This window comes from Cervus elaphus, chromosome 7 (genome assembly GCF_910594005.1).
Source record: "Cervus elaphus chromosome 7, mCerEla1.1, whole genome shotgun sequence".
Taxonomy (NCBI): Eukaryota; Metazoa; Chordata; class Mammalia; order Artiodactyla; family Cervidae; genus Cervus; species Cervus elaphus.
In genome coordinates, this window is record NC_057821.1 from 50,868,555 (window position 1) to 50,878,469 (window position 9,915).

The 9,915-nt window shown below is 52.7% G+C and overlaps 1 protein-coding gene across 3 annotated transcripts in view; it reads left to right on the top strand.

The window, feature by feature from the left end:
- MYLK4 (myosin light chain kinase family member 4) overlaps nt 1–6,336 on the top strand; it is a 74,326-nt gene extending 67,990 nt beyond the window's left edge. For all 3 annotated transcript variants that reach the window (XM_043908673.1, XM_043908675.1, XM_043908674.1), the window contains 2 exons: nt 2,197–2,746; nt 3,406–6,336. The gene's annotated coding sequence lies outside the window, so the exon portion shown is untranslated. The remainder of the gene's footprint in view (nt 1–2,196; nt 2,747–3,405) is intronic.
- The last annotated feature ends 3,579 nt before the right edge of the window (nt 6,337–9,915 follow it).

The following is a 9,915-nucleotide window of genomic DNA, read 5'->3' on the forward strand; positions in this document are numbered from 1 at the left end:
GTGCAGCATCCCAGAGGACTTTGAGAAGCCCCAGCACCCCGTGTGGTGCGGGGAACGCTCGGGGGCCGCCCCGTCATCTGGGCTGCGAGTCCATGGCTGGCCGGGCAGCTCGGCTTCAGCAGCCCTGCTGGCCTCGAGCCTCGTGAGGGGGCATTCTGCAGCCAGCCCGTCCTTACTCTCCCTCTGACTTGTATCTACTCTGGCCCCGAGGTTTTGTTGGTCTGTTGACTGTATGTGCTCTTGTAAGCTGCCTTAAATCTGTTGAGGAGTAAGACGGGGTAGAAATAAATCAGCAAATCATCATACAAGTCACGAACCAGCCTCAGCAAACACCCCAGCTTTGGCACGAGGGTCCCTTACTGGGGACCCTATCGCTTGCTTAGAGACTGATGTGATGTCAACAGGAAAGCTTTTGCTTTTGACATACGAAGACCGTTCTTGTTTGACCAGACTAGCAGGGAGTTGGCGTTGGGAACTGCAGGGGGTAGCCTCACATCTGGTGACACAGTGGAGAAGGAGGGCCGTCTGCGCCCCCTGAGGTGCGGGGCATCCTGGCCTCGCTGGGAGCCGTGGGCCCGAGGTCTGCAGGCAGCACGCCCCGGCGGTCCTTCTCTCTCCCAGCCCCGCCCAGAGGCCGCTCCATCCCCAGCGACCACAAGCCCTGAGGGTTTGCCACAAACCACCTTCCCACCATAAGCCCTGGGCGGGCTCTGGGGGCTGGTGGGAGTGAGGTCGCTGGGTGCCAGGAGGTGCCCAGGGAGGAGGTCTGGCGCCAGGGGCTGGTGGGAAGGATGAGGCGAAAAGGCAGTGGGCGACGGCCGAGTCCTTCCCAGGAGGTTTGCTCTTGAACCCAAGGCGACGGAAGGGGGTGGCAGCCAGCAGGATAAGGACAAAGGGTTGTGTTTTTCTTTTTTCCCCCAAACTTTAAACTTTTTATTTTGTATTGGAGTACAGCGAGTTAAAAATGCTGTGGTGGTTTCAGGTGAATAGTCACGGACTCAGCCACACGTGTAGGTGTGCATGTATCCATCCTCTCCAAACTCCCCTCCCGTCCAGGCTGGCACATCGCTGAGCAGAGTTCCATGTGCTGTGCCGTAGGTCCTTGCTGATTATCTGTTTTAAATGTAGCAGTGTATAGATGACCTTCCCAAAGGACAAAGTGCTTTGAGCTGGTTGCCCTGGCAACGCAGCATCTTTGTTGCAGATGCTCAGCGAGACCACTCCAAACCTGGCCTGGTCCACTCCATGCCGGCCACTCGGGCTGGCCACCTTCCCTTCCTGGGTCCCCCCACAGCCACCTTCCCTTCCTGGGTCCCCCCCCACCCCTCCTGGGGCCACAGAAACCCACCCCGGTCCCACCGCATGTCCATGCAATGCAGGTGCTTCCTGGTTTCCTTTCTCACTTTTTTTTTCTGTCTCAAACTAAAATGTAAGCTTAAGAAATTAACGCTGGGGGCAGCCCTCCTTGAGAAGGATGCTGTGCTAAAAGCAGTAGATCATGCTTCACAATCTCTCCTGCCAGGAGGAGCTGGGAGCTTTGGCAAGAAACAACATGAGTAAAACCAATTTTGAGATAATATTGATTTTTAAAATCTGGTGGTTGGAGATGATTCCTGTGGAAAAAGAGCCTTATGAATAAGGCATAACCCGCAACGCAAATTGAGGACAGAAATCTCCTGCAATTTGTCAGAGGGTTTTTGATGGGTTGAGGAAGTGCTCTAAAAACAAACCAGGTGGCGTTTCATTTCTCCTTCCCGCTGCTCCATGGCTAGCCCAGGAGACGCGCACCGGGGCCAAGCCCTTGGGTCTACAGGGAGGACGTGGGTCACACGCAGCCAGGAGCAGATGGAGAGAGTCCCACGCGCGTCCCCGGCAGCACTTTGATGCCGACGGGGCTGGCGGGACGCAGGGGTGGCAGCAGCTCAGAGCTGGCTGCGCTTCAGGTGAAACAAAGAGGCCTTGTCCTTCGATCCTGCGCACAGTACCAAAATATCTTGCATAAACTGAAACACACACACACACAACCCACCCAGCTCTGGTAAGCAGTGGGATCCTTCAAGGGGTTCCTTTTTTTTCTCACAGACACACATACGTTATAAAAAGTCATCTGTGGTTTTCCTAAGGGGTGCAACCAACTAATTACAATTTTAAAAGCCTTGCTGAATTAACAAGAGTCATATTTTGTTTGCTTTGCAGGAAAACTGCTGCGGTTGCTGCCGCCTTGAGAAGATTTTTGGAAAAATCAGCAATTCTGATGCCTTGACCCCTATGGAGACTGGTGGCTCTGGGCCGGGGCGGGGGTGGGGGGTGCGTCACTCTGAGCTCTGAGCACCTCTGCCAAGCTTGGGGGCGGGGGGTGCTGAGAGCGGAAGCCCTGGAGGCAGGCAAGCCTGCACCCCCCTCCTCACACCCTGTGACCGGGCACACCCAAAAAGACGGTTCCCCGCCATCCTGAGCTTAAAGCTTTCTGTCTTCGTTGCTGGGGCCCGGTGGGTCTCGTCTCTGCTACGTCTCAGACCACTAGAGAGGTCACACTGGAGACTGAGCTGAGGGTTTAAAATGTGTTGGAGGCAACAGCTAACTATTATCTATAGGGCGGATAAACAGCAAGGTCCTACTGCACAGCAGAGGGAACTGTATTCAGCGTCTTGGGACAGACCACTGTGCGTGTGCTCAGTCCTGTCTGACTCTTTGCGACCCCACGGACTGTAACCCACAAGGCTCCTCTGTCCATGAGATTCTCCAGGTAAGAATACTGGAGTGAGTTGCCATTTCAGACTATAATGGAAAAGAACATGAAAAAGAATGAATTGTTCAATCGCTCAGTCGTGTCCGACTCTTTGTGACCCCATGGACTGCAGCACGCCAGGCCTCCCTGTCCTTCAGTATCTCCCAGAGTTTGCTCAGACTCACTTCCATCGAGTTGATGATGCCATCCATCCATCCTATCCTCTGTCGCTTTGCTCCCTTCTCCTCTTGCCCTCAGCCTTTCCCTGCAACAGGGTATTTTCCAATGAGTCAGCTCATTATAATGGAAAAGAATATGAGAAAGAATGTGGATATATGCTAAAAAAAAAAAAAAAAAAGTTGGATACATTTAGAGGGAGAATTGCCTTTCAAAGGGGTGAGTATGTTGCCAGAAAAAGTTCTAAGTCCGGTGAACCCTTGGCCGGTTAGTCTCTCAGACTTTATTATTTTGATTTGGACTGAAATCCGGTGAATCCAACTGATGAGTAATTTGCTTTCTGGAACATAAGCTTTCTTTGAATTCTGAGCAACAGGCATCAGGCGGCCTGTCTGCCATGTGTTTTGAGACCTCCTCCAAGAGCAGCAGTCTTCCAAGCAGCTGGTCTACTTTCAGCTGAGGGACGTGGGTTGTCACCATGCACCTTGCTCTCTTCCGAGGGAACCGTCATCCACGTGAATCACGGGCTTCGAGAGGCGGTGCACGGTTCGTCTGCCCATTCACGGCCTTGAGTAACGCTAACTGTCCCAAGAGCTTCCCTCGACGCGGCCGGAACGAGAAGGGATGGCTCTGGTGAGTCCTTAGGGGGACAGTGCTGGGCTTCCTGTTGCGCGACCTGGGTAAAGAGGACCAGTGGCCACACCACATGTCGGCTCTTTGGCTCAGCCCTGCGCAGGGCACCCCCGCTCGGACGTGACCCTGATTTCCAGCTGGAGGTTCTTCTGTTCCCGAGCTCATGTGCCGTTTCTTCACATGTAACAGGGGACCTGAGCCCTGCTGCAGAAACGGGGGTTGTTTCTCCAGGAAGCTGAGACGGTGGATGCCACGCCCATCACTTACTTCTTAAGCCTCTCTCACGTTTTCCACTTCCAAATACCTGTTGTGTTAAGATCAGCTATAATAATGTCTTTATTTTTAGCTTAAGTTGCTCTAGGCTCCAGCTGCCTCGATAGTGATGAAAGGAACTAAGAACAGCCCCAGGGGCCGCCCAGGCAAGGGGGTTCTGACAGGCGCTGACAGTTCCCCATCCTCTCTGATCCCGCCCGAGAGTCCTCCTTGCCTGCCCACGTGCTTCAGGGGCGGGGGAGGTGGAGACAGAAGACATGGGTAATTAGTTCAGGCCTCTGGCCAGCTCACCGGTGGTGCAATAAGACGCGTCTCCTTCTCCTTTGGGCCCGCGCATTCATCCAAGGCTGGCTTCTCCTCTTCCTGTTCTGTGATTCTGCTTCGTGTTTAATTTAGTTTCCTTAAAACACACACACGCACACAAGGCCCTGTGACTGAAGTGTTATGTTACCACACTATCTTTAGCTCCTGGTGTTCATCGGGTCTGGAAAACCAGGAGGTGGTCCAGGTTTAATACTCAGTCCACAGAGAGCTGGCATTGGCTCAACTGCTGAACAGGACACAGGGGTCTGATCGGAAGCCCCTCGTGGGGGGCGTGTTCTGGCCTGAGTGTGGGTTCTCCTCCGGCCCGCGCGGAGGACCTTCCGTTGGACGTGAGGGTCACCTCGGTCCTGGTCGCCTTCCCTGGTCCCACCGCACGCGGAGGACCCATCTCAGGCCAAGTGAGCGAGTGCTTGCTTGCCAGATTCACCCACTGACGACCCCGCAGTCAGCGGGCGTGGGTTTTAGGGTTTAGAAAGGAGACTCGGCTTTGAAAGCGGCTCTCCTCAGACTGCGTAGTTAGATTTGCACACTTGGCTGGGGCGTGCTGGGGCGGGGTCCGCAGGGTGCCCTCCAGTTTCACGAGATGAGGGGGTTCCCGTCTCTCGCTCAGCGGTCCCCTCTGTCCACACCCTTGTGCTGCTGCGGGATGTGGCGATTCTGATGGGAAATGGGCTTCGCACGTCGGAGGAATCAAACCACAGGCGAGTGTGAACCCAGAACGGAGTCTGGCGGGACCGGGGTCCTCGTGATCCCTTTCCCCTAGAAGTCACCAGGAGCCAGAGGCTGTGTGGGCTTCTGCATTCTCTCGGTGGATGTGGTGGCCTTGCTCACTCCTTTAGGCCATCACTGTTCCTCCAACAAATGGAGGAAATTAAGTGCCGGGTGGTGGGGCCTGTCCCACAGCCTGGGGAGAAAGAAACTGTCAGGGGAAAAGGAATCGACAGGGACCCAGAATCTGCTGCTGCTTAAAAACCCGGGAGAAAAGGGTCACCTTGTTCATGACATAAAAGCCCCCAGCACGGACTCCCACCTGGATTAACCGTGGAAACCATTTCCGGGTTGAGGTGGGCTGACTCCTGTCTTTGGGCACTGTAGAGTTGCCTGGAGTCACTTTCTGTCTGACTTGACATTTTTTTTGCTTTCTTTCCTCAAAGATGCAAATAGGCGTGATGATCTGTCTCGCGAGGCAGACTCTGATGTGATGTGGCCTCAGATCTGTGAGAACCAACGTTTTCACCATCTTTATGGAAATTAGCACAGCAGCACTTTGTCCTTGTTTTAGAACCAAATATGGATTTTCTACGAGCGAAATGAGCAAGGCTCTCCTTTAATTCCTTTTCTGTCCTTCTGTTCCCACGACCCCGACTCCAGCCTCTGGGCTGTGGGAGGGCCAATATTAGACTTGCGCTTGTTCGGTCTGGACTCCAGGCCAGCTGAGGGGCCTCCTTTGGAAACTGATCTGTGAGCTCGTAACTAGGGCAGGGCGGGATTGAGCTCAGCTCTCTCCGCTGGAGGTTCCGTCCTGGGTTCAGGCCGTTCTTCTGTACCCTTCTCAAATCGGCCACGATGCCCTCCTTTGCTTTTGCTTCATCTTTTAAAATATTTTGCCTCTTTCTCTTTTTCTTAAGTTAGAATCAAAGTCCGGCTTCTTATCTATCACCATGTTCCCCTAGAGCTTCTCTGAGATGAAAATTACGTTTGCAAAATGCGAGTTGCTTTCTGTCCTAAAGGACTGAGACGCTGCACTGAGTGGGCGGGACTTCCTGGGCTAGGACGACTTCCGGGCCTTGGCTGAAACTCACAGCTTCTCAGCTTAGAGGGTCAGTGCATTTCTCCTCCCAGCTCCGATCCAGGCAGGTGCGTCGTCCCTGGTGGTCTTCCTGTGGGCAGCTTCACCTTCCGTGAAGGCTTCTCACTCCCCTGCTGCTGCCCACTCGAAGGGGCAGAAGAGTCCTGCTTGCACGTTCTGTAGTTATCCCGACGGATAGATGCCGGTGAGCCCTCTGGACGAAGTTTCTCAGTGCAGACAAGAAATAAACACGGAGCCCCGAAGCAGTGGCTACATATATCGTGTGTATTTTCTGTTTCTGGCATAGTTTCATTCAGCTGTACTCCTTTTCCTCATAAAGATGTGTAACAGTCATATGTATGTATCATATTGAAGAATAAACCTGGACCTTGTTTATCCTTTGGTTAACGAGCTAATTTGTGGACGTGTCAATGCGATGCAAACGCTCTCCTTTGGATGAGGATGGTGTATGACATCTGCTGATATCAAGAACCTAGGCTACACGCACAGGGACCCTAGACCATCCACAGGAGCCCCGGGGAAAACTACTCCCGCAAATTGGATGCAAGGAACCAACATAAGGTGCAGGGTTTTTTCCCCTAATTTTAGCACAAAGATACAGACTGAGATCAATACAAAGCTCCCAGTACAACACCACGTGAGGACTCATGAAGGCAGCTAGCAGCAGCTCACCTTTTCCTGTAGCTCTGGGGCGATTCTTCAGACCCAGAGGGGTGTGTGTCTGCCCTAGAGGACCTACCGCTGAGGGACTCAGGAGGAAACGGCTGCCCAGCCCGGGGCCACCGGTGTCCTTCCCGGCTGGAACGCTGCTGTGAGGGCTCCGAGCCTAGCCGTTGTCTGAGGGTGGCACGGGGCCAGGCCAGCATCCCTAACCTAGCCCCCCAGGGGGCTGCCCACCCACACTGGCTGGCATGGTCACTCTGGGATGCCTGGGGTCTCTGCTGGGAGTGGCGGACCGCGTGGTCACACAGACACCCTGCTACTCACTCAAGATTAAGCTTCCCCACCCAGTGTCAGGCCAGGCCCTCTGACCTCTTTCCTGGGCCTCTGTGATGTTGTGATACAACCACAGCTGTGTGTTTGACCCGGGTCCTGGGTCCTGGCCCGGAGCTCCTAGAAGCCCCGGAATTTCCTGAGTGTCCACAGCTGAGCTGTTGCCTTCAGGTGACTCTGGGTGGATGAGGCTTGTGGCCCGAGGACCCAACCACAGGATCGGGGGCTGGTGCGCTCACCTGGCCCCTCCACCCCTGCCCCCAGGGACGGGGAAGGAGCCAGGACTGAGCTAGCACTGGTGGCCCATGAGTTGATCTGTCATCCCTGGGTACCGAAAGCTCTATTAAAAACCCTGAATGAAGGGACCTGGAGAGGTTCTGGGTTAATGAATGTGCTGGAGGGGGACGCACCCCAACTCCACAGGGTCAGAGCCTCCTGCTCTCAGGACCCACCCAGGCCTCGCCCTTCCGGCCACTCATCCGCCCGTGTCCTTTACTGTGACCTTTGTAGCACACGGGGAGTAGTAAGTGAAGGGAGTCCCTGGGTTCTGTGAACCAAGCGTTCACTCAGATGATGGAAGCTGAGTGAGGCGTCAGGTGATGGACGCTCAAGGAGGCGTCTTGGGAAGCCATGATTTTTAGTCGAGTTGGACAGAAGCCTGTGTGGAGGTGCGGGGTCTGAGGGATGAGCCTGGAACCGCGGTCTGCGCTGACTCCAGGCAGCTGTCACGACGGTTGTGTGCGGAAGCCCTACATACTCTGTCAGAAGTGTTTCAAGGAGCAACAGTCTTCCTTCTGCCTCCAATACGGGCATAAGCAGGTCCAGGGTCCAGCTCTGCCCTTTCCCAGGAGTGTCCCCCCGCTGGGACCTGGGGCTTGGGCTGCTCCCTGTCCTCCTGGAGGGAGGGGACGGGCCATCTCCCTTACCTGCGTCCCAGGGGAGACACGTGGTCACTTCCCCAGCCCCCTCTAACAGGCAGCCCCATCCCACCTTGGGATCCAGACCCATCAGGGGTTGAAAGCGTCCCAAAGCCCCCCTTTGGTAACTCTCTGCTCCTGTTCCCAACACAGGGATCCCCGAGAGCTGGCCTGTGTCCCCCGATGTCGCCGTGGGGACAAATGTTTCTCAACAAAGATGCTTACCTGTGCTCAGGGCTTTGCCTGCAGAGCTCGGTCCCCTCAAAGCTCACTCGGCTTTTAAGTGATTGATGGCAAAAGTACAGAATATTATGAATAAGTAAGATTTTCTTACCATGTGTGCTCATGATTTTAAAAATATTTCCCCTGTGCATATGCTCAAAAACATGTCAACCTGAAAGAAAACAACCTAACGAGGATATTTATAATTCTTGCTAATTAAGGTCTGAACTTCTTTCCCCCTCAATGACTTCACACACCTGTTCACTGTAAATTTCCCGGGAACTTTTTATACTATATTAATGTTGTCCAGAACTTGGACACACACCTGAGGTTTTTCTGACTTTTAATTATTCTCAAGTCAATTTTCATATTCTGAATAATTTCAGACTTGCCCATATGTTTAATAAAATTGAACTTTAAAACATTATGAAGTTTTCCTAGGGTATTTTTCAAAAGACAATGTATAGTCCGCCTTTATAAATGCTTTTAAAATTGTTTTTAAAAACTCCTTTCGCTGAAAATGTTCCTATTTGTCTCAGATCTTATCATTCTACAATTCACTTAGGGGCTTTTCTCGTGAGCAGGGGCTCACAGCTTTCCAAGGGGAACAAGAGTTTTGCTCCTCCGTCAAGACTGCCTTCTGCTGACTTTTTCAGTGTCAGATGCTGTGGTTTTGGTCGGTTTTCCTGCAGCAATTTTCACGTTGCTTCCGTCTCACTCAGGAGTTATTCACCCCCAGCTGTGCTATCTTAGAAATTTGTCTGACATCCACCTGCTTCTTAAAACATGTTTGGTTAAGGCGTTTCAACACACAGGATATTACTTGGTTGCTATCATTTAGCCGTTAAGTCACGTCCGACTCTTTTTTGACCTCATAGACTGTTGCCACCAGGCTCCTCTGCCCATGGGATTCTCCAGGCAAGAATACTGGAGTAGATTGCCATTTTCCTCTCCAGGGGATCTTCCTGACCCAGGGATTGAACTCAAGTCTCCTGCATTGGGAGACAGTTTTTTTTTGTTTGTTTGTTTTTTTCACTGCCGAGCCACCACAAATCGGGTAATGATGGTTCCTGTTGTGACAAGCTACTGGGACTTGAAATTTCAAAATTTAATACTCTCTAAAATGGAAGAGGAGGCCTTGTCCATATCTGCAAAGTAAGGTTTCCATTTTGTCACAGTAAGCAGTAAACGGTGTTTACTGTTTAGCCTTCATATAGTAGTTTTATTGCACAGTAACTTAAAAGTCGGGCTTCCCTGGTGGCCTGGTGGGAAAGAATCGGTCTGCCATTTCAGGAGGTGTGGATTTGATCCCTGGAGAAGAAAATGGTAACCCACTCTAGTATTCTTGCCTGGGCAATCCTGTGGACAGAGAAGCCTGGCAGGCTACAGTCCATGAAGTCACGAAAGAGTCAGACACGACTTGGTGACTAAAGAACAACAACAAACTCAACAGCCATTTTATTAGTTGCTGCTGGGCAGCGCCACCCCCTCCAGGCCTCTTGCCTGGAGAATCCCAGGGACGGAGGAGCCTGGTGGGCTGCAGTCCGTGGGGTTGCTAAGAGTCAGACACGACTGAGTGACTTCACTTTCACTTTTCACTTTCATGCATTGGAGAAGGAAATGGCAACCCACTGCAGTGTTCTTGCCTGGAGAATGCCAGGGATGGGGGAGCCTGGTGGGCTGCCATCTATGGGGTCACACAGAGTCGGACACGACTGAAGTGACTTAGCAGCAGCTACTATGTGGTAACATTAAAGAGGCAGCTAGCAACAAAAATCAAGACTTAGGTGGGCATATGGGACTTCCCTGGTGGTTCAGCTGGTAAAGAATCTGCCTGC